This window comes from Acinonyx jubatus, chromosome C1 (genome assembly GCF_027475565.1).
Source record: "Acinonyx jubatus isolate Ajub_Pintada_27869175 chromosome C1, VMU_Ajub_asm_v1.0, whole genome shotgun sequence".
Lineage (NCBI taxonomy): Eukaryota > Metazoa > Chordata > Mammalia > Carnivora > Felidae > Acinonyx > Acinonyx jubatus.
In genome coordinates, this window is record NC_069381.1 from 6,147,598 (window position 1) to 6,168,442 (window position 20,845).

The 20,845-nt window shown below is 41.5% G+C and overlaps 1 protein-coding gene across 3 annotated transcripts in view; it reads right to left on the reverse strand.

The window, feature by feature from the left end:
- The window catches only part of RERE (arginine-glutamic acid dipeptide repeats), a 418,258-nt gene extending 398,439 nt beyond the window's left edge, over nucleotides 1-19,819 (reverse strand). For all 3 annotated transcript variants that reach the window (XM_027060523.2, XM_027060521.2, XM_027060518.2), the window contains exon 1: nucleotides 19,679-19,819. The gene's annotated coding sequence lies outside the window, so the exon portion shown is untranslated. The remainder of the gene's footprint in view (nucleotides 1-19,678) is intronic.
- Between the last annotated feature and the right edge of the window lie 1,026 nt (nucleotides 19,820-20,845).

Consider the following 20,845-nt stretch of genomic DNA (forward strand, 5'->3'; position numbering starts at 1 on the left):
CTCTGTCCCCCTCTTTCTCTGCCCCTCCCTACCTTGCTCTCTCTCTCTCAAAAATAAACATTAAAAAAAATTTTAAATAACACAGTAAAAACAAACATCGGCTCAATAATTCACAGCAGAAACCAGGTAGTCACAAGCATGACAGGTTTACCTCATCTCTGAAATATACTTTTAACTATGCACTAGGCTAAAACTTCATAGTCATCCATTATTCTTATGGACCCTCTTATAACATCCAATGAAACAGAACTTCAAATACTGACTTCTAATTCCATGTAATTCAAACAACAGGTCTTGTGGCCAAAATTACATCAAATGGCCACGGTTCCTTTTTAAGGTAATACGATGAGCAGGAGGCTAAAACCCTCCATAGGTCATCTCTGTAAATGGGTCCTACAGTGATTGTGACATGGTACCATGGGGGCCCAGTTACTCCTAGACAATCACCTTGTAAATGAAGAGATGACTGCCACTGAACCTAAAGTTAAAAACCAAACCTCAGAAATGCAGCTGTGCCAACTCAGTGTCATTGGAGGTTTCTAAACAAGTGTCACAGATGAGCTCAAAATAGGTCAAACCCCTCGCTCCTCGGTGCTTTAGCAACATTCAAATCTCTAACACTTACCCCAGAGGTGAGATTCTTTTTAGTGGTGTCTTACACGTATTTTCTCTCAATTTTAAGAAGGTTTACAGAAGCTCTTGGGGGGAGGGTGATCCATCAGGGAAGCAGGGATCTATTTTTATACCGGGAGCGTAAAGTGAATCACTTCGGAGCAATGCACAGACAGAGCTGAGGCCCACCTTGATGACAGCCGTATCAAAGGCTAAATTTCCGAGGATCATAAATCACGACAGTAAGCATATCAACAGCATGTGGTACTCCGCAAGAATTTTGCAACCTTAACATTACCCATCTCCTACAGTCCTTTGATACTCAAAAGATGCCTTGGATTTCAAAGCCAGCCCCGCATCAGCATGGCTTGCAAATGGCATCCTAGAAACCGTGTGACTACGTGCAAGCAAAATGGACTTCGGGGATGCAAGAAATTTGACAGCGCTCATACTCTTCTCAGGGAGTGACAAAAATATGGCCGCTTTCTTAAAGGGCGAAATCACCCCAAACATACAAACCAAATGAGAAAACGAATTATATGAGCACCTAGAGAAGAGACTTAACCAGACAACTCTCCCCTGATTCAGGACAGTCTCCGTCCACCCCCCTCCCCAAAGAGGGACTGATATTACAACCAATATTAACCGTTTTAATTACAAATTAACCTCTGACTCCCAAGCAAAAAAGCTTCAGAGCTTCTTTCCTGAACAATTGGACTGGAATAAGCAACTTGAGAGAGAAAATGGTTTAAGACATTTCAGGGGCTACAACCTAACTCTAGCTCTTTCTGAATCTTTATATTAAAAGTTCACAGGCCTGCGATTAAGGTGGCAGGAAAACCGAATACCTGCTCCCATTCCGAACTCAAACAACCTATTGATGCCATCCGCATTGTATTCACCACAGAAAAGCATATTTACAGATTTCTGGGATTTAAAAAATTGCTGAGTTTGTTAAAAAAAGAAAAGGCAATGTATTATCACACTCGTAAAATGTCTTTTTGATGTCTCTTGTCATCAAATGCAAACAAAAGTATTTATTTTAGGATAAAACACCTAAAAACAGTAGTTCTCTACCACAGCTGAACAGTTACCGCACAGTTAGTAGTACCTACATAAAAATATTTGGAACAAATACATCTGCATGTAGTGCTGGCACAAGAAAAACGTCAAGATGACAGGAGACTTCTCTTGGCAACATTACAGAAAATAAATACTGCTAGATTAAGGAAAGATTGTGGGCTCCAAGAGCCCTGAGTTCCTGGGAAAGAAAAAGGAAACTAACGTACTTTAGATTTATAGAGTACATTTACATTCCCAAAGTATTTCCATATCTATTTTTTCATCTCAGTGTATGTAACCACCGTCGCCATCCAAGAGCTAGGGAGGCAGGGCAATTCATCATACACGGAGTCCACGGCACAGGTGGAATCGGGGCCCAGGTCTTCTCCCGCTAACTAGAAGACATACATCAAGCTTATTTATAACGCTCATAGGCTATCATGGTTCAGGATATTTTTGGTGAAGCAAGAAAAGTCATGAATGACACAGCACATACACAGTGTGTTTAAAAGACCCTTACTCTCTCCTATCAAATCAACATCCCGTCTCTGAGCAAAACATTGTTTCTGGACTTATAGACGTCGTTTTCCACAGGTCACCCAGTTCTCATGTCTCACCTTGATTTCAATGAACATAGTAACCAAGAATTTTATTTACTTTTATTTTAGGACAGTGCTTTTTTTTTTTAAGAACAGTGCTTCTAAGTCAGGAAATAGCCCTCCAGCAGAAATGGAAACACCCACAAGCTATGCTGAACACTGTGTTCAAGCCACTCAATGTTCACATTAGTCTCATCCTAAGTAATCATGCCACTGACCCATGTGTCAGTCAGCATCAGCCTCAATCTCCATATGAAGAGCTAAAGAAAAAGAAAATCTAATTAAAAGCCCAAGAAAAAATCCACTTTAATCAAAGCTGCAACCCAAAGGCCAAGGGACTTTACGGTAGGGAAAAAAATACTAAAACATGAAAAAATTAGTAACAAGAAGAGAGATGCCAAGGGGGAAAAAGAGAAGACAGTTTAATTTAAAAGACTAAAACCAAACTAACCAAAAATAACTTTCCAAATAGAAGAAGCATAAAAAGATGGAGAAATAATAAAAAATGAGGGGGTTAAAATGCAGAGAATCACATTTTTAAGGATATTTTTACTAAAAAGAATAGGAAACTATATGTTTATAGTATTACTTTATAAAGTCAAAAGAAAAGAATGATCCATTCAATTTTATCAAAACCAATAGAAAACCATCTGCCATAAGCCTGCATCAACACCTTTTCCCAAGTCGAACGACCATTCGGATGAGGGTCCAGACTCAGCCAACAACAAGGGCTACTGTGCTATAGGTGTCCTTGGACAGGAGCTGCCTGGGACCCTATTAGATGAGAGCCATGCTAGGAGACAGAAAAGCTTTCCTCAAAAAAATCAGCCTAACAAATGACCAATATGCTTTTCTCCACACTAAAATATCTGTGTTAATTATAACCAGGAACACATATAGGCCAGATCACGGCGTTCTTAAAGTGAAGCAATGTAATCACTGTATCACTGTATGCGCGCGCACACACATTAATATATGTTTAAAAAAATCTGAAATAAAAAATGACCAGAGTAACTACCAAGGAGTTGAATCACCCATCTAAAAAAAAAAAAAAAAAAAAGACTTACAAATTTTAAACAATTACCAGAGTTTTAAAATCTTCTTACCTCAGAAGCTTTTTTCATAACAGATTTCACATTTTTAAAAATTTCCAGAAAAAGTCACCTCTAGCAGTTAGAAATCAGTTTCAGCTACAAGTTATTTAAAAGAAATCGCTCCTCATCCAGTACCACAGCCCTGAGATTCCAAAACAGTTGTCATGAGTAATTCCATTTCAGAACCCAACTAGCACGACTGCACTTCCCCAAAAGAGAGGCCTACAGACTGGAAAAATAACCAGAAAAGTTGCGTTTCCCATTTCATATTTTGGGCCTAATATACTCATGAACTTGGAAAGAAAGAAAAGACCTCAAGTTCAGCTTTACTTACTACAAATAATAAAGAAATGGTTGACACTCAATTTTAAGATAAATGACTAAAACTACGAAGTGTACACTCTAAAAGGGTAAACTTTATGGAATGCGAGTTATATCTCAATAAAGCTGTTATTTTTAAAACAAGTAAATGTTACTTAGAAAGAAGTTCTCCATATAACATAAACCACCTGGCTCTATCACTGAGAGACCAAAAATGTGTATTTTAGGGGCACCTGGCTGGCTCAAGTTGGAAAAGCATGGGGCTCTTGATCTCAGGGTCATGAGTTTGAGCCCAACGTTGGGTGAAGAGAATACTTAAATAAATATAAACTTTTTTTAAAATGTGTACTTTAAAATTTGATATACAAGAAGATCATCAAAGAAATGCAAATTAAAATAAGATACTGTACATTTTTCACTTATCAGATTAGCACAGATTAAGAACTTTCATAATATCCAGGGCTGGTGAGAAAATAAGGAAACCAAACCATAAAATACTCCTTGTGCACACTGGCATATCCGGGAGGGCAATTTATCAACAGCTCTCAAAATTAAATATGTACATACCTATTTATTCACTTCCGAGAATTTACACTACAGATATACCTATACAACTGTACAGGAACAAGGATTAAAAAAAAAAAATCAGGACCAATGTAAGTGTCCATCAATGGGAAATTAAAGTGTACATCCACACAATATCCCACTATGCAGTTTAAAAAAAAAAAAAAAAAAAAAAGACCTGAGGTATAATTACAGGTATTGACTTGAAAAGTATGTGCTTGAAATACTAAAGAAGCAAAATTTACGACAGTATGTATAGTGTGTAACGTGCTTACGTGTGCATAAAAACTGTCTAGAAGAATACTGAGGGAGTACGAATTACTCTTTTTGAACTATATAAATGTGATTACAATGAGTGTAAATTAATTATACAATTACAATTTGTATTTAACTTGAATGAATCAGGCTCTCAAATGAAGCCTTCCCCTGGTTAAATCTCTCCATGCTACGACCCTAACCTGTCTTTCAGGTGCTTCATGGTTCCAGCCAAACCAGTCTGTTCTTCCTCCAAGAAATCAGCCCGAAGGACTCCTCTCCAAAATCCTCTTACATCTTGGTCTGAGCAGCTACCAATAAGAGCTTCAAATATAAATCACCTGAGTTGAAAGAACTACGTATGCCTGCATCTGCTACAGGACATTTTAAAGAATTTTTTTTTAAAAAAAGGAAATCGAAACACAATTTCATAATCCTCATCATGGAAGCAGCAAAAGTACTCCCCATTTCCCATCTTTCCAGCCTCGGTGCCTTTGCTCCATGCAATTTCCTGCCTGAAATCCTCTTAGCTACTTATCACATGTCCAAATCCTGCCAATCCTTCAAAACACAGGTTAAACACCTCCTCCTACACCAAATCTTCCCTAATGCCCCCTGCCAGAGCTAATTCTCCTTCTTAAACCATAGTACCATCACCTCTTGAGGCACTTTCCTCTATCAAGTACTCAACAGCGTACATGCCTTATTACTATTAGTGAGAAAATTCATCAAGGGCACCTATGTGTCTAGGTCATTATGTATGCCGCATTTCATACATAAATTAAACTGGTATTTCACTAACGCATATAAGAAAATGGCAAGAGTCTAAAAATAAAAAGCACAGGTTTTTCCAATTTTTTTAATTAGGTAATAGTTATATACAACAAACAGTAAGAGATCCCTCTCTATCCCCCTCCCCAGTGCCCTAGAATGCCTCCTTAAAAGGCAATCACTATGATCAACTTTTTTTTTTTTTAAGATCTTCTTTTAAGTAAACTCTACACCCAATGCGGGGCTCAAACCTATAACCCCGAGATCAAGAATGGCACGCTCCACCAACTTGAACCAGCCAGGCACCCGTTAAGATCAATTTCTTACACAGGGTTTCAAGAAGTCCTTAGACACAACAACTTTATAACAACATTCTTAACTTTGGGTCTAAGGTGACAAAAGTAATTTGTAAATAACATTTCAAAGTAAATTCATTTATGATGATTACACAATTACATACAGTGTACTTGCATGCTGGGGCAAATAAAACATGACAATCAACAGATGGAAAAATAAACTGTGTCCTCTAACTTGCAAAAATAAAGTCACCCTGAGCTGTGGGAGGAAAAGCCGGTGTTCACTATCAGGAAAAGCACACTCTTTCAAGCATACCTACCAACCAAGTTGTTCAAGTTTTTCCATAGTGTAAAAACTTCTAAAGGGTTCTGTAAAGACTTTAAAATTCTCACTATGCTATGAAAAAGGTGCTAGGCCATTACAAATAAAATATTTAAAAAGAATGTAGATGTTTTGTAAAGCTAAATATCTTAAGGAATATTAATAAAGTGTTCATAATAGCATTTCTCAATATAATAGCAACAAGATGTATGCACATTTTTCTAATTTATAAACGGTAGGAATTAAATGTTTCCAAGAGGTCTTTAATCACATTTAGTGTATAAAAACTTGGGAAATATCAGTCAATATTCCTACAATAATGAATCACATTAAAGAAAAGGCAGATTATGCTACAAAAATCACAATGTTCAAATCAGAAAGAATCCAATTTGTCTTGTTAGAAATTTACTTAGCAATAAAAATCTGAAGTCATCATTAGATCAAAAAAAGTTTAGTGACAATTCTATACTGAATAATGAACTCACTGTAGTAGACGGTATCCTTTTTTTAAACATTTTATTTTTATGTAACCTCTACACCCAACATGGGGCTTAAACTCACGACCCCAAGATCAAGAGTCACATGCTCTACCAACTGAGCCAGCCAGAACCCCCAGCAGATGGTTTTCTTATAAAAAATATTGAAGAGTGTAGAGCGCCTGGGTGGCTCAGTCAGTTAAGCCTCCAACTTCGGCTCAGGTCATGATCTCACAGTTTGTGAGTTTGAGCCCCCCATCAGGCTCTGCACTGAAAGCGTGGAGCCTGTTTTGAATACTCTGTCTCCCTTTCTCTCTGCCCCTCCCTGCTCACAAGAGCTCACATGCATTTTCTCTCTCACTCTCAAAAATAATTTAAAAAAACAAGAATGTTTCCAAGGGGCACCTGGGTAGCTCAGTTGGTTAAGTGTAGGACACTTGATTTCAGCTCATGTCATAATCTCACAGTTCATGAGCTTGAGCCCCACGTTAGGCTTTCTGCTAACAGTGCAGAGCCTGCTTGATATTCTCTCTCTCTCAAAAGGAAGGAAGGAAGGAAGGAAGGAAGGGAGGGAGGGAGGGAGGGAGGGAGGGAGGGAGGAAGGAAGGAAGGAAGGAAGGAAGGAAGGAAGGAAGGAAGGAAGGAAGGAAGGATTTGGTAAAAATCAGCTTCCTGGGGCACCTTGCTGGTTCAGTCAGTAGAGTGTGCTACCCTTGATCCCAGGGTCATGAGTTTAAGCCCCACACTGGGTGTGGAACCTACTTGAAAAAAGAAAAAAAAAACCAGCTTCCAGAATATTCCTTGGGGTCAGGAAATTAAGACAAATCTCCTGCATCATCAACCTCGATAAACTATATAATTATATTATCCAATCATTCACTTGACGAGTGAATGTCTGCTACATTCTTCACATGCTGGATGCAAAGGATGTGGAGGAGACCAAAGCAGATGCGGCCTGTGCCCTCCTAGAGTTGATAGACAGCAATGTACCTGAGGTTGCAGAATCTGAGGGCAACACTCCGGATACCTCTCTTCCAGCCTCCAAGTTAATTATCCCCCTTCTGCTATCATGTTCTTGTCTCAGACTGAGTATAATATGATTAGGCTTCAGCTCTGCTCTACTAACATAATCATATATAATTATATTCCTCAAAGATTATACTCCTGTTACCAAAATTAAAATCAGCTTATTACCAAAATGCTATAGGAGCTATCATTAATGGTAGACCACTTTTCCAAATGGCAAATCTTATTTTCACATAATATTTCTCCTTAATTTCCTGTCAAAGAGTAACCTTATCCTTAAATTTAAACAACACTTTGCAGTTCCCCCTAGCTTCCAGAGAATGTCCTAAAAAAAAATAAGTCATAATGTAGGGCTGCTAGACAGATGGCCAACCATATTTAGTTATTCCTCACAGGCCATTAAACCAGCTCACTACAGAGCTGAAGCTGGACCAACAAGATTCCTCGCTCGCTCGCTCTCTCTCTCCATCCCCGACCTTCTTGAACCTCCCTGAGAGAATGGACTACTAATCTGATTGGGTCAGAGTCCAAAACACTGATTGGACTCGTTTACTGATTTGAGGATTAAATGCCAATTAAACGTGACACACATATATGACTGACACACATATATGACGATCCACACTATCTTGCTCTATGCTCATTTCTCTCACACACACTCAAAAGGCTGATGTTTGGGTTTTCTGTAGCAGTAGGAAGACAGTGGGATTTAGGACAAAGGGAGATCCCAAGCCTTGGCCTCAAGCTTAAGCAATAGGCTACAACCCAGGATATCAGACAGCTCCACGTGGGTATTTTGGCCAAAAACCCAATTAATAATAATACTTTAAATTTCCCACTTGCCATTGCTCTACTCATGTAAATCTCCTTCAGGAACATCACAAGGAAGAGAACCAACTGAGCTATCATATTCTGATCATTCATTAATAGCCCAAACCTCACCATTACTCTATGGTGTCATTCTCTTGGTATTTAATCATGTACAATTCTGCAGCATTTCCTATATCCAAGAAATAATAAAAGTTTGGTTGGCAACTCAGAAGTCATTTGAACCCTCTAGAGTTGACCCACTGCTCCTATGTATCTCCTGGTTGTTGAGTATTGCAGATAACTAAGAAAGCAAACACAGTGGAAGTTAGATTTCTAAATGACAATGATAACAGTAATAATAATTTTTAAAGGCTAATATTTATTGAGTACTTACTATTTTCCAGGGACATTTTAAGCAACTTATATGTATTAATTACTTTGGTCCTCATAACAAACTTGTGAGATGAGTACTATTATCTCTCATCTTACAGATGAGGAAACCAAGACCCAGAGAGGTAAGTAACTTGCCTAAAGCCATAGTGTTATTAAGCAGCAGACTGGGGATTGAGTCTAGCGTTCTCTTAACTATTTTGTTAAACAATATGATGAGGGGTGCCTAGGTGGTTCTGTCAGTTGAGCATCCAACTCTTGATTTCAGCTCAGGTCATGATCCCAGGGTCTTGTGACCTAGCCCCACATCAGGTTCCACGCTGAGCATGGAGCCTGCTTAAGAATCTCTCCCCCACCCCCCACCGCCCCTCTCCCCTGCTTGCACAGTCTCTCTCTCTCTCTCCCTCTCAAATAAAAATAAATAGTATAATGGTTAAGAGTGATCAAATACAGACTGGTAAATTTTGAGGCTCAGTACCCAAAAGACATCCAAGTCTACGGCCATACCACCCTAAACGCGCCCAATCTCGTCTGATCTCGGAAGCTAAGCAGGGTCGGGCCTGGTTAGTACTTGGATGGGAGACCAAAAGACATCCAAGGAGACCAAGGGCAACATAGATGTGGATCTCAGGAAAGAGATTAGGGCTAGATTTATAAACTTGCAGACTGGACATACTAGGTAGAACGAGGTCACTCTGGAAAACAGTGCTGAGGGAGAAATTGAACAGAATCATGAGAAACAGCAATATTTTATATAAAAGTTGACACTTTAGGGGCATCTGGCTTGTTCAACCGGTAGAACATGAGACTCTCAATCTTGAGGTCATGAGTTTGAGCCCCACATTGCAGGTGGAGATTACATAAAAAAATAAAATCTTAAAAAAAAAAATAAGTTGACATTTTAGGCCAAACTAATGATGCAGTAGGGTGCTAAATATTTTTGTATGTTATATATACAAAAAATACAGCATATTACAAATCAAAATATATAACAGTTATACCTACTCTATGGGAACTGGATCATAATTCAACTATAATGACTATAGGTTTACGGTAGCATCTGTTTTTATTGTACTCTTGGTCATATCTAAGTTTCTCATGCTAAATGTTTACACAAGAACACCACCTATCACACTGTTCCTATGAGAAAAAATAATCTGCTTTAAGATCTATCTTAAAGAATGTTTTCCAGGATATAAAGCTGTGAAAAGAATGATGGCCTAAATATATGACCATCGTTCAATGATTTCAAGATGCATGATGTTTTCCATTTGTACAGCACTGGAACTGAGGCAGGTCCTACAGTTAAACTGTTAACTGTAACAGTTAAATTGTTAGCATTTTTTTCATTCTTAGCCATACATGAAATAATGGCATCTTACTACTGATAACATCTTAGATACAATTAACTGTGTCTTTTAGAATACATTTAATTCCACATGTGAGCATACACACTGGTGTAGTTACAGGAAAACTTTCTGACTTCAAGGGGTTTTCAATCTAATGGAAAAGACATAATTAATACTAAGATACAAATGCAAGTAATAAATATTAACACAAGATAAGAGTCTCTTTCCACCATCTTTCAATGCTGCCATAATGGTGCACATGAATGTCCTGGCTCATGCTCTCAAGAGCGTCACCAATGCCAAAAAGAGAGGCAAATGCCATGTTATTAGGCCATGCTCCAAAGTCACTGGTTTGTTTATGTCTTTTTTTTTTTTTTTTTTTAAGAGAGAGAGTGTGCACAAGCAGGAGAGGGGCAGAGATAGAAGGAGAGAGAGAATCTTAAGTAGGCCCCACGCTCAGCACAGAGCCCGACACAGGGCTTGATCTCACAACCCTGAGATCATGACCTGAGCTGAAATCAAGAGTCAGACGCTTAACTGACTGAGCACCCAGGTGCCCCCATCATCCAGTTTCTAACTATAATGATGAAGCATGGTTACATTGGTGAATTTGAAATCACTGATGTTCACAGATCCGGGAAAACTACTGTGAACCTCACAGGCAGGTTAAACACATGTGGATGATCAGCCCCAGCTTTGATGTGCAACTCAAAGATCTAGAAAAAAATGGCAGAATAACCTGCTCCTGTCCCATGAGTTTGGTTTCAATGAACTGACAACCTCAGCTGGCAACACGGGCCTTGCAGAAACAAGACAAAAACACACAGGAGCGAAAATCTTGGATTCTTTTTCTCGGGATGTAACACATACAGGCAACTAAAATGCCTCAATGGAGCCCCGCCCCCCAAAATGAAGTGATAAAATGAGGAGGAAGTATAGAACTGAAGAAAAGGTACTTAACTGGTAGGAAATCAGAGTGGCCAAACCAAAAAAATTCCAAGGCAGGTGTCCTAACCTCAGTTTTCATTTAGATTAAATCTGGGGCGCAAGGGTGGCTCAGTTGGTTAACTGTCCGACTTCGGCTTAGGTCGTGATCTCGCAGCCTGTGAGTTCGAGCCCAGTGTTAGACTCTGTGCTGACAGCTCAGAACCTGGAGCCTGCTTCGGGATTCTGTGTTTCATTCTCTCTCTGCCCCTCCCCAATTTGTGCTCTTTCTCTCAAAAATAGATACTAAAAAAAAATTTGAAAGAGATTAAATCTGATGTAAGAACAACAGGAAGAGGGTAAGGAATAAGTGATACCTTAACAAGAGTAGAAGATAAATAACATGAGGTTATGGTCACGCCACTCTCCTCTAAGAACCAGCAACTATTCTCTAGTTAAAGTAAAGCATTGCTTGAAGATAATCAAAGGGAAAACATTTTTTAAATCTTCTAGATTTCTCTCCTTTGAACCCCTGCAGTGGTTTCTAAATAAATCTACAAACTCTTTGATACTCCTCCCTTCAAGAGGTGGAGCTAAACTCCCTTCCCTTTGCACATGGGCTGGACTTAGTGACTTGATTTTAACTAACAGAATATGATGGAGGTGATGGTGTATGACTTCTGAGAGTAGGTCAGAAAAGGCATTAAAGATTCCTCTTTGCTTCCTCTCTCTCTCTCTCTCTCTCTCTCTCTCTCTGATCGCTCCTTCTGGGGGAAACCAAATGCAATGTCATGAGGTCACTCAGGTAACCACACAGAGAGGTTCATGTGGCAAGCAAATGAGGCCTTCTGCCCACAGCCAACTGAGTGAGCCATCTGGAAGCAGACCTTCCAGCCCCAGTCAAGCCTTCAGATGACCACAGCCCCGGCTGACACCTTGACTGCAACCTCAAGAGAGACCTGAAGCCAGAACCACCCAGCTAAGCCCCTCCCAAACAAATGACCACAGAAACTATAAGATCATATTTACCGTGTTGTCACCAAGTCTTGAGGTAATTTTTTATGCAGCAGTACATAACTAATACAACCCCATGGCGTTTTGTGTCTCTAAAACACTTATGTTTATCTTCTACAGTTATGTGTATATAGCCAGTACAGACAGTAATTTCTAGAAGGCTGTTCTATTCATCTTTACATACCTATAAGGCTTACCTCAAAAACTACACAGTCAAGTACTTGGGATATTTTTTTAATATTTGCTGAAAGATTCTTGCCAGTGCTTACATACTACAGGTGTCCAAAAAAGAAGTGATTAAACCCTAAATGAGAGCAGAACTAGTGGAGTGGGGTGAAAAAGAAAATATTAATTTGACTGATCTGACTTAAAGCTGGAATAAGAAAGTATAGATACAACAATCTTAACTCCAGAATGGGCACCTGGCTGGCTCTGTCAGTAGAGCATGTGACTCTTGATCTGGAGGGTCATGAGTTCAATCCCCACGCTGAGTGGAAAGATTACATAAAAAAAAAAAAAAAAAAAAAAAAACCTCCAGAATGACGTTATGTATAAAGTGGAAAAAGCAGTCATTTTGTACCCTTGGAAGTACCGGAATGCAAAGCTTGCTTGAACAGAAACAGTACAGAGCAGCAAAGTTATATAACAGTATCACCCAGAAATTACTTCTTCATTATTAAGGAGAAAAGTGCAAGCCACCTGATTGAGAAAGGATTAATTTTACATGTGTTTCTCAAATCGTTCTTTAGAATATTAGTTTCCATAAGAAGCCCATAAGTATTCTTTGGGGAAGCAAAGAAAACCAACAAACTAAACAAACACACAAGTTAAGAAAAAAAAAAAAAACCTCTGTAAACTATAGGATATTTCTGAGCCTTTAAGGTATCAATAATGTGCATTATAAATTTACTTGACCTCAGAACACTTAAAATATTTGCAGCATATTAGTATGCCATGAATATAGTTTGGGAAACAAGGACTTGGGTAGGCAGGAAGACAGACCAGGTAGGTAGGTAGATTCACAGGAAAAATGTAACAAGACATATGTAATAAAATGATCTCACCTAAAAAAGAGATTTTAAATGACTACCATTTATGACTATGTAGTTTCTTAAAGCAACATAAACTGTTGGATAAGCTATCAAAAGCAACAACAGCCATACCAGATGTCAGGGAAAATAAAGATGGGAAAAATATGAGAGGATATAACAGTAGAAAAAATTCCCTTCCACAGGCCTTGGCTCCGAATACCTCCCATTCCCTCAGCTCCTACTGTGTACCTCAATGAGAGCTGGCTTGAACAGGTGAGCAGCCTGCCATCTGGGGGGCTGGTAGGTAGCTTAAGAAGCGGTCTGGCTCCAAACCCTTAACCAACAGTCTTAGCAGATCTTCTCTCTTGAGAAACGTTAATGAAATATAGAAGAAGTCCTTAGTAGTGGAAGCAGAAGCAGAGGCATAAAGACACAAAGAAACCAGAGATAAAACGGCTGAGTGAATAGCAGAGGATTCGGTGGGCCAGCCCTGGCTGTTTAGTGTCTTGTGCGGAATACCTTCCTTCAGTTAAAAAAGTTAGTATATTACTATCCAACCTGAACAACTTTATGTGGTGGCCCAACCAGAGAGAGCAGGCTCACAGAAACATAAAGAGGGGAGGGAAAGAGGACTGATGAGCAAGGGAACATCAACACTGGGTTTAATAAGGCGCATCCAGTTTAAATCCACCTGAAGAATGTTTTCATATACCAAACATCTTTTAAATCAGTGGCGGGAGCCTTTGCATCTCATCGGAATCAAGTAAAACTTTTGTAGTGTGGATACACCTCCCCAGTGCAACCAGATTCTACCTAGGGAGGAAAAGGGTTTCGAGAGCCTCCCCAGGCAGCTGGTCTGAATTCATACATGCAGACACATGCCCACATTCTCACCTGCTCACACTACCCCCAAAGTACATTCACCCCACAAGCAACAAAGGGCTACCACCAGTCTACCTACCCTGCTCCCCACCCCCAGAAGCAACAGGGTCAGGAATCAGACCTCTGGGAGCCTGGTAAACATGTATAGGTGTGAATGAATGTATACGTGCATACTCACAGCACCTGGCTGAGTATGTGTGTGTCCAAGTGTGCTAGAATAGGTTTTTGTATGAAGGGCTCTCCCCCGCTGTTCCAAGACTCTGTCTCGAGATGCTGCAAGGCCAGGCTTGCTCAAAGCTCTCTTTCAGATTAGTACAGGCCCACAAAGTAAATACTGTCCCCTTTAGAGTGGTGTCCTTATGCTACACATAGCCTGCACAACCATACACAGCCAGGCACTAGGGTATGGCTCAACAAACCCTTCCTGCTGAGGAGGCAACAAGGTAATCTGGTCACTAAAGCTAGGCAGCATCCTTATCCCTAACAGTATTCCAGCATCCATGAGGCCCATCAGAACCTGGGCTTCTTGTTCTTCTGTGAAGCCTGTCTCTCTAGGTGTCCATTTCTGTTCCTCTTTTCTCCCATACGTGAAATGACTTGGAAGATTTTTTTGTTCCTTACAACCAAATAAGCCTAACCAACACCCTTACAAATCACAAGTATTACCAGTTTTAATTAGGGCATGGCCAGTAACTTCAACTTCTGATGCCAAAGCCCAAGACAAAACAGGCTGTGAGGATTCTTCAAATACCAAGTGGTCTATGAATTAGAAGTCTTTTCATTTTGTAACGTAACCACTTAAGGAAATATTTCACAATTAATTATACTGCTTACAGTCGTTGACACACTGGTAAAGTTTACCAAATGAAAACAATTTTACACTAACACAAATGGGTCGCTTTACAAAAAAACCTATTACATTAGCAGTCCTATCTGATCTAGTTACCTAATATACAGACACATGGCATATCTTACATTACTTACTGTAAGTAATATATTACTTACATATTACAGGTTAATTATGCAAATCACAATTCCAACCAAAACCTCATTCTAGTAAATATATATATATATATTTTTTTAACATTTATCCATTTTTGAGAGATAAAGACAGAGCATGAGCAGGGAAGGGGCAGAGAGAGGGAGACACAGAATCTGAAGCAGGTTCAAGGCTCTAAGCTGTCAACACAGAGCCCGACGCGGGGCTTGAACTCACGAAATGCAAGATCATGACCTGAGCCGAAGTCACACGCTCGACCGACTGAGCCACCCAGGCGCCCCCTAGTAAATATATTTAGTATTTGAGCATGTCTGAGTTATTTGTGGTCAAATGTTCACTAAAATGGCTTAAGCAATATTAACCATTTCCTAATACATAAATGCTCATTTTTCCTCACTATTTTAAAAAACACTAGAACTGTCAGACAAGAAACCAAGCACAAGCCAACAGGCACACCAAAATCACACTTAAACAGGACAAGCAAGCTACAAATCTGGAATAATCACCAAGATACTACTAATAATTAACAATCACTTAAATATGATTCAAGAGGAATTCCTAGTTGTTGAAAAACTCTATGATCAGCTAGAGCACAGTGTTATCAGACAGTGAATATGTAAAACAATAGTGTAATGTTTCAGGGTGTGTATGTGTGTGTAACGAAGTTCACAGCTATGTTACACTAATGACTCTAAACATCTGAATTTTCTGCTATCTTAGCCTTTAAATCAACTGCAAAAGAAGCTGCCAAAAGCAGTTAGTAGGAAAGCACAGCATTCCCAGAAGAATTCAGTATACACAACTTATTTTACTACTTGAATGTTTGATTACTGAGATTTGAGCAAGATGTTATAGATTCAAAACTAATTTTAAAAGTAATGAGTGGGGGCGCCTGGGTGGCTCAGTCAGTTAAGCGTCTGACTTCGGCTCAGGTCACGATCTCACAGTTTGTGGGTTTGAGCCCCGCGTCGGGCTCTGTGCTGCTGACAGCTCGGAGCCTGGAGCCCGCTTCGGATTCTGTGTCTCCCTCTCTCTCTGCCCCTCCCCTGCTCACACTCTGTCCCTCTCAAAAATAAACAAACATAAAAAAAAAAAACTTTTTAAATAATAAAAGTAATGAATGCTTATTAAATCCATAATAATCTTCAACAGGCACTGGTTTTAGAAGGGCATAGGTCATATTCTTGTATGTGTGTGTTTAAGGCACCTGGCATGTTTCTGTTCAATAGTACATATAATTGTTGCAGGACCTGACAGTAATTACCACGCCACTTTTTAAAAATGTTTTGACTGACCACCAGGCCAAAATTGAAAAAGTACAATTTATTTCTTGTACAATTTATTTCTGGCACATTTATTTCTTGATTTGGACTACCTTTTTGTTGTGAACCTTTTTGTTGTGAATTACTCTAGTCACCTTGCAACAAAACACTGGCAGAGAATATAATGGATTGAAATGACCAGACTCTATTCCTACTGAATAAATAATACGTTTGAACTGTTCACACTTCACTGTAAAAGATATACAACTTTAGGGGTTACACTCTAAGTTGTGAAAGCAAAGTGGATCAGAAATCACATTCCTTAGAGCAGCCAGTCTGGAACAGAAGATGTTTATTCTATGCTGTCGCCCTTGCCTCTGCAAACCTCTCTCTCTAGCAATTCACTACATTAAAACAATTGAGATGGGGTAGGATGTGTGATAATAAAAATCCTTCCAGGCATTTATCAAACAAATGATCTCTGAAACTACACCTTGGATTAGAAGTCTTTAAGCAGGAATTTGGCCTTCTGTGTCAATCTGTGCACATGCTCATTTCACATTTTCTCTTGTCTGTGTTTTTTTTTCTTAATCTATTTGATAGAATAAGTCGTCCTAGCAGACTTAATTTTATTTGTTTATACGACAATTGAAAACAACATTATTGCAACACAACACTATGACATCTGCAAAACTGCTGATTTTAGTGAGTTCCTCTCCCCCCCATCTCACCCCACAACTGCATTTAATCCCAGAAGAAAACCCCTGGGTCCAGTGCAAGGATTTTTCTTTTCTATAGAGCAGGTCTTTTTGATTTTTCACTAATAATACTGAAAACTTTTTTTTTTAATGTTTTATTTATCTTTGAGAGAGACAGAGACAGAGCACAAGCGGGGGAGGAGCAGAGAGAGAGAGAGAGAGAGGGAATCCAAAGCAGGCTCCAGGCTCCAAGCTGTGAGCACAGAGCCCAACGCGGGACTTGAACCCATGGGAGATCATGACCTGAGCCGAAGTCAGGACGCCCAACTGACTAAGCCACCCAGGAGCCCAGATACTGAAAACTTTCTAAAGACTGCTAGTGTATGTACAGTTTCCAACACCAAGAACCCAAATAAATCCCTTTAAATTTTGTTTAATATGCCAAGACAAACTGTATTTCTCCTCAGAGTATCAATTCAAAAGGGTCCTTAGAAATCACTATATGTAAATACTGATGATAATAGAACAAATTGTCATAACTCAGCCAATAACACATAAAGCCTCAGCGCACCAGTACCAGTCAAAGGGCATCTGTATCAGCAGCTCAGGGAAGTGGCATTTGCAGGAAGGCACTACAATTGCGTTCAAAAGAAAATCATTAGGCCTCAGCCGTTACTCCCCTCCCCCATTCTCTTCGTCAAGATCCTTGGAAGCAATTAACCAGTAGAAGGTGCTATTCTGCAACCCACAGTGTTCACACCAACCTCCATCCTTGGCCCAGAGCTGGTTTTAACCCAGGTGGACTGTGTCATCCTATTCCTTGTCCAGTATTCAAGGAAGCCTCTCTACACCACTCCTCCCCTTCCGCACAAAGAAAAATCCAGATCTTCTTTGATAACCCCTATTTACAAAACAAAACTAAACATGACAGTTCCATAGCCGGCATACCTGATTATCAACCATCAGGCCACTAATATGTCAAAACACACAGACACTCAAATACAATTTTCGTCATCTTAACTGAAACAATCCACCACTGCTACCTAGAAAAGACCCTGGTCATATTCACTACAGTAAGAGTCAACAGAACAAATCACTGTCCTCACCAAAGTCAGGGGCAATGAGGAATAGGAAAGCAGACTATAAGGCCGCGACGTAGAAAGAGGAATTTTATCTTTACATACACAAAAAAGAAAGAGCGGCAGAAACTAGAACTGCAAGGGAAAGGAGGCAGGTGGAGAAGAGGAGTCTCTGAACATGTTTGAGAGTGTCCTTTAGTTTCTAATATACTCTTCTGCCTCTTACAAGGTTGCAAAAAAGGCCAGACATGAGATGGGTGAAAGAAAGCTGAAAAAGAAAAGCGTCCACCCTTCCCCCATCTTCTCTCCTCTCTCCCAAAAAGAGCTGTGTTTGTCTGTGCAAACCTAGTCCCAAATATGGGAGAGAGAGAATGAATGTGTGTATGGAAGAACAATGAGCCCTCAGCCTGGTATTGTGTGTGTGTGTGTGTGTGTGTGTGTGTGTGTGTGTGTGTGTGTGTGTCTGCCTCTGCCTCTGCCTCTTTTCCCTTCGACCTCAACAACAACAGGGAGAGCTGGAAGCCAGCTCTCCATGCAGGCCATCAAAATCAAAACTGGTTTATGATTTACGGGGGAATTAACTCAGCAAGCAAATCCATGGAAGGAAATCGCTACCCAAAGATGATTTTATTATTGTATAGATCCATCCTGTCTCCCCTCCCCCAACAGACTGAGACTAAAGAAACCAGTGCACACCAGACAAAAAGGTCTCTCTTTCAATGGAAAGCAATTATCAAAACTGTTTCTTATCTAAACACAGGATGCATTCATTTGTGTTCCACGAAAATGTTTTTTTTGCAATTCGCCAACTTTCCCTTTTACTAGTTATCTTTTCTGGGTTTAAAAAATTTGCTTTGGGGAAAGCTATTTCAGGATTCATACAAAACTACTTTCTAAATGTCCCTTAAAATAGTAACACATACTGAAACATTTAAAGCACCCAGTTTCTCAAGGACACATTTTGCTTAAATCAATGTTTGAAGTCTGTAATCCAGAAAAAAAATTGTAAGCAAACCTTGGAAAAGAGGCAGAGGAAAATGACAATTCAACAATGAATCATTTTGTTTTCCTTTCAACAACTTCTCAAGCAACCAGTTTCAAAGGAAACCTGCAATACTTTCCCCCTCCCCGCGCACACACAGGCACACACACGCGCGCGCACACACACACACACACACACACACACACAATCTATGTAAAACTACCTCTCTTCCTTTCCAAAACCTTAACAAAATAAAAATAAAAATAGAAGCCACTCTCTTTCACAGACCAAAACTCGAACATGGTAGTAAGAATCCTATTCTGCTCCAAGTGATTTTGGGTTAGTAATCACACAGAACAGAGAACTGGAGATTTAGAACACAAAGAAGGAATCTCTCCCTAATGGGAAAATGATACTTTAAGAAAAGTCCTCCCCCAAGACCCCCAAATCCACAAACATTCAAGAAATGTACACTGTGGGTCTTTGACTTCCTTTCCTTTCCCCCACTACCCCCCACCCCCAGTTCGGCCAATAATTCAGTCACATGAAACAGTTTAACCTCAGACAAGTCAAACAAGAGCATGAATAAGCAGCAGAGAGAGAACAGGGGTCAGCAGGCGAGTGGGACAGTGACCTGGCCCGCACAGGGCCGAAGAAGTCCCCGGCCCTTTATGCCCGCCCCCCCCCCCCCACCACCACCACCACCACCGGGCGCGCGCGGCTCGCACGCCGGCCTGCCCTTCCCGGCTCCCGGCGGACCCGGGCGTCCACGCCGGCCCCCTGCCACCCCATGTCCGTGCCCAGGACGAGAGGCCAGGAGAGAAGGTGGCCGCCACGCGCCGGCAACTTGGACACTTACCTTCCCCGGATGCGCTACACCATCAATGGAGGTGTGTTCGGCCGGCTCCCGGGAAAGTGGGGGACGGGGCGGGAGGCCCGCGGGGCTGGGGGCCGCCGGGCTCGGGCCGAGGAGGGGGCCGGCCGCGGGGACAGGGCCGGGGGCTGCAGGGGCTTCCCTCCCGTGACCTCGGGGGCGGTCTCCACTAGCTCCCTGCTCCTCGCTCGGCCGGTCCTTCAGGAGCGGGAGCCCAGGATCATGTCTGGTTTTGTTTTTCTGAGGGCGAGGGGCTCCCTGAGGATGATGGTGATTTTTTTTTCCTCAACTAGGAAAGAAAATGAGGCAGAGACAAGGTGGGAGGCGAGCGAGGGGAGAGCACGGGAGAGGCGGAGGCGGGGGCGAGACCCGAGTCGGGCGAGCGTCTCGGGCGTGCGGGAGGAAGAGGAGGCTGGGAGCGCGGGGGGCGGCTCGCGAGCGTCTGTGGGAGCAGCGGCGCCTCGGCGATGGTGGCCGAGCCGCGGCGGGGCTGCTGCACCGACCCGCCGCCCACTCCGCGCTCGGGCCCGGCCCACCTCGCAGTATCGCGCCTCACCATTGGCGCATCCGGAAGTGACGCGCGCGGAGGCCGGGCCAATGGAAAGCGGAGGGCGGGCGGAGGGGCGGGACTTCTTGCGTTCTATCTCTGTCTCTGTCTCTCTCCCTCTCTCCCTCTCTCCTTTTTTTTTCCATTCTAATAAAAAGAGCAGAAGAGAAGGAGGGGAGCGGCCGCGCTGTGCGGTGCCGACGCCAGGGCACGGGCTCGAGCGCGCGCTCCGGGCGGCGGCCTGGGCCCCCCCACCCGGGCGCGTCTTTGTGCGCTGCCGGGGTCGCGGCGCGCTGCGGGCAGGTTCCCGGGCCGACCGCCCAGGGTCCCGGTGCTCTAGTTATTATCAGGGTCACAATTTGCCTTTTCAGCCACTTCAGACGCGGACTCCTATCCCGGGGCCGGGGGGGGGGGGGGGGGGGGGGACACGGAGCGGGTTGCAGCGATTCGCTTTAAGGACCCTTTCGAAATTCCGATGAGAAGGAACGTTTTCAAAATAAGTCTGTGGCAGAAGATTAAGAAAGAGTAAAACGAAATTCTCAGATCGCGCTGCTTCTTTGAAAAGAATATAGCAAACATGAAAAGGGTGGAAAGTCTCATCAAGG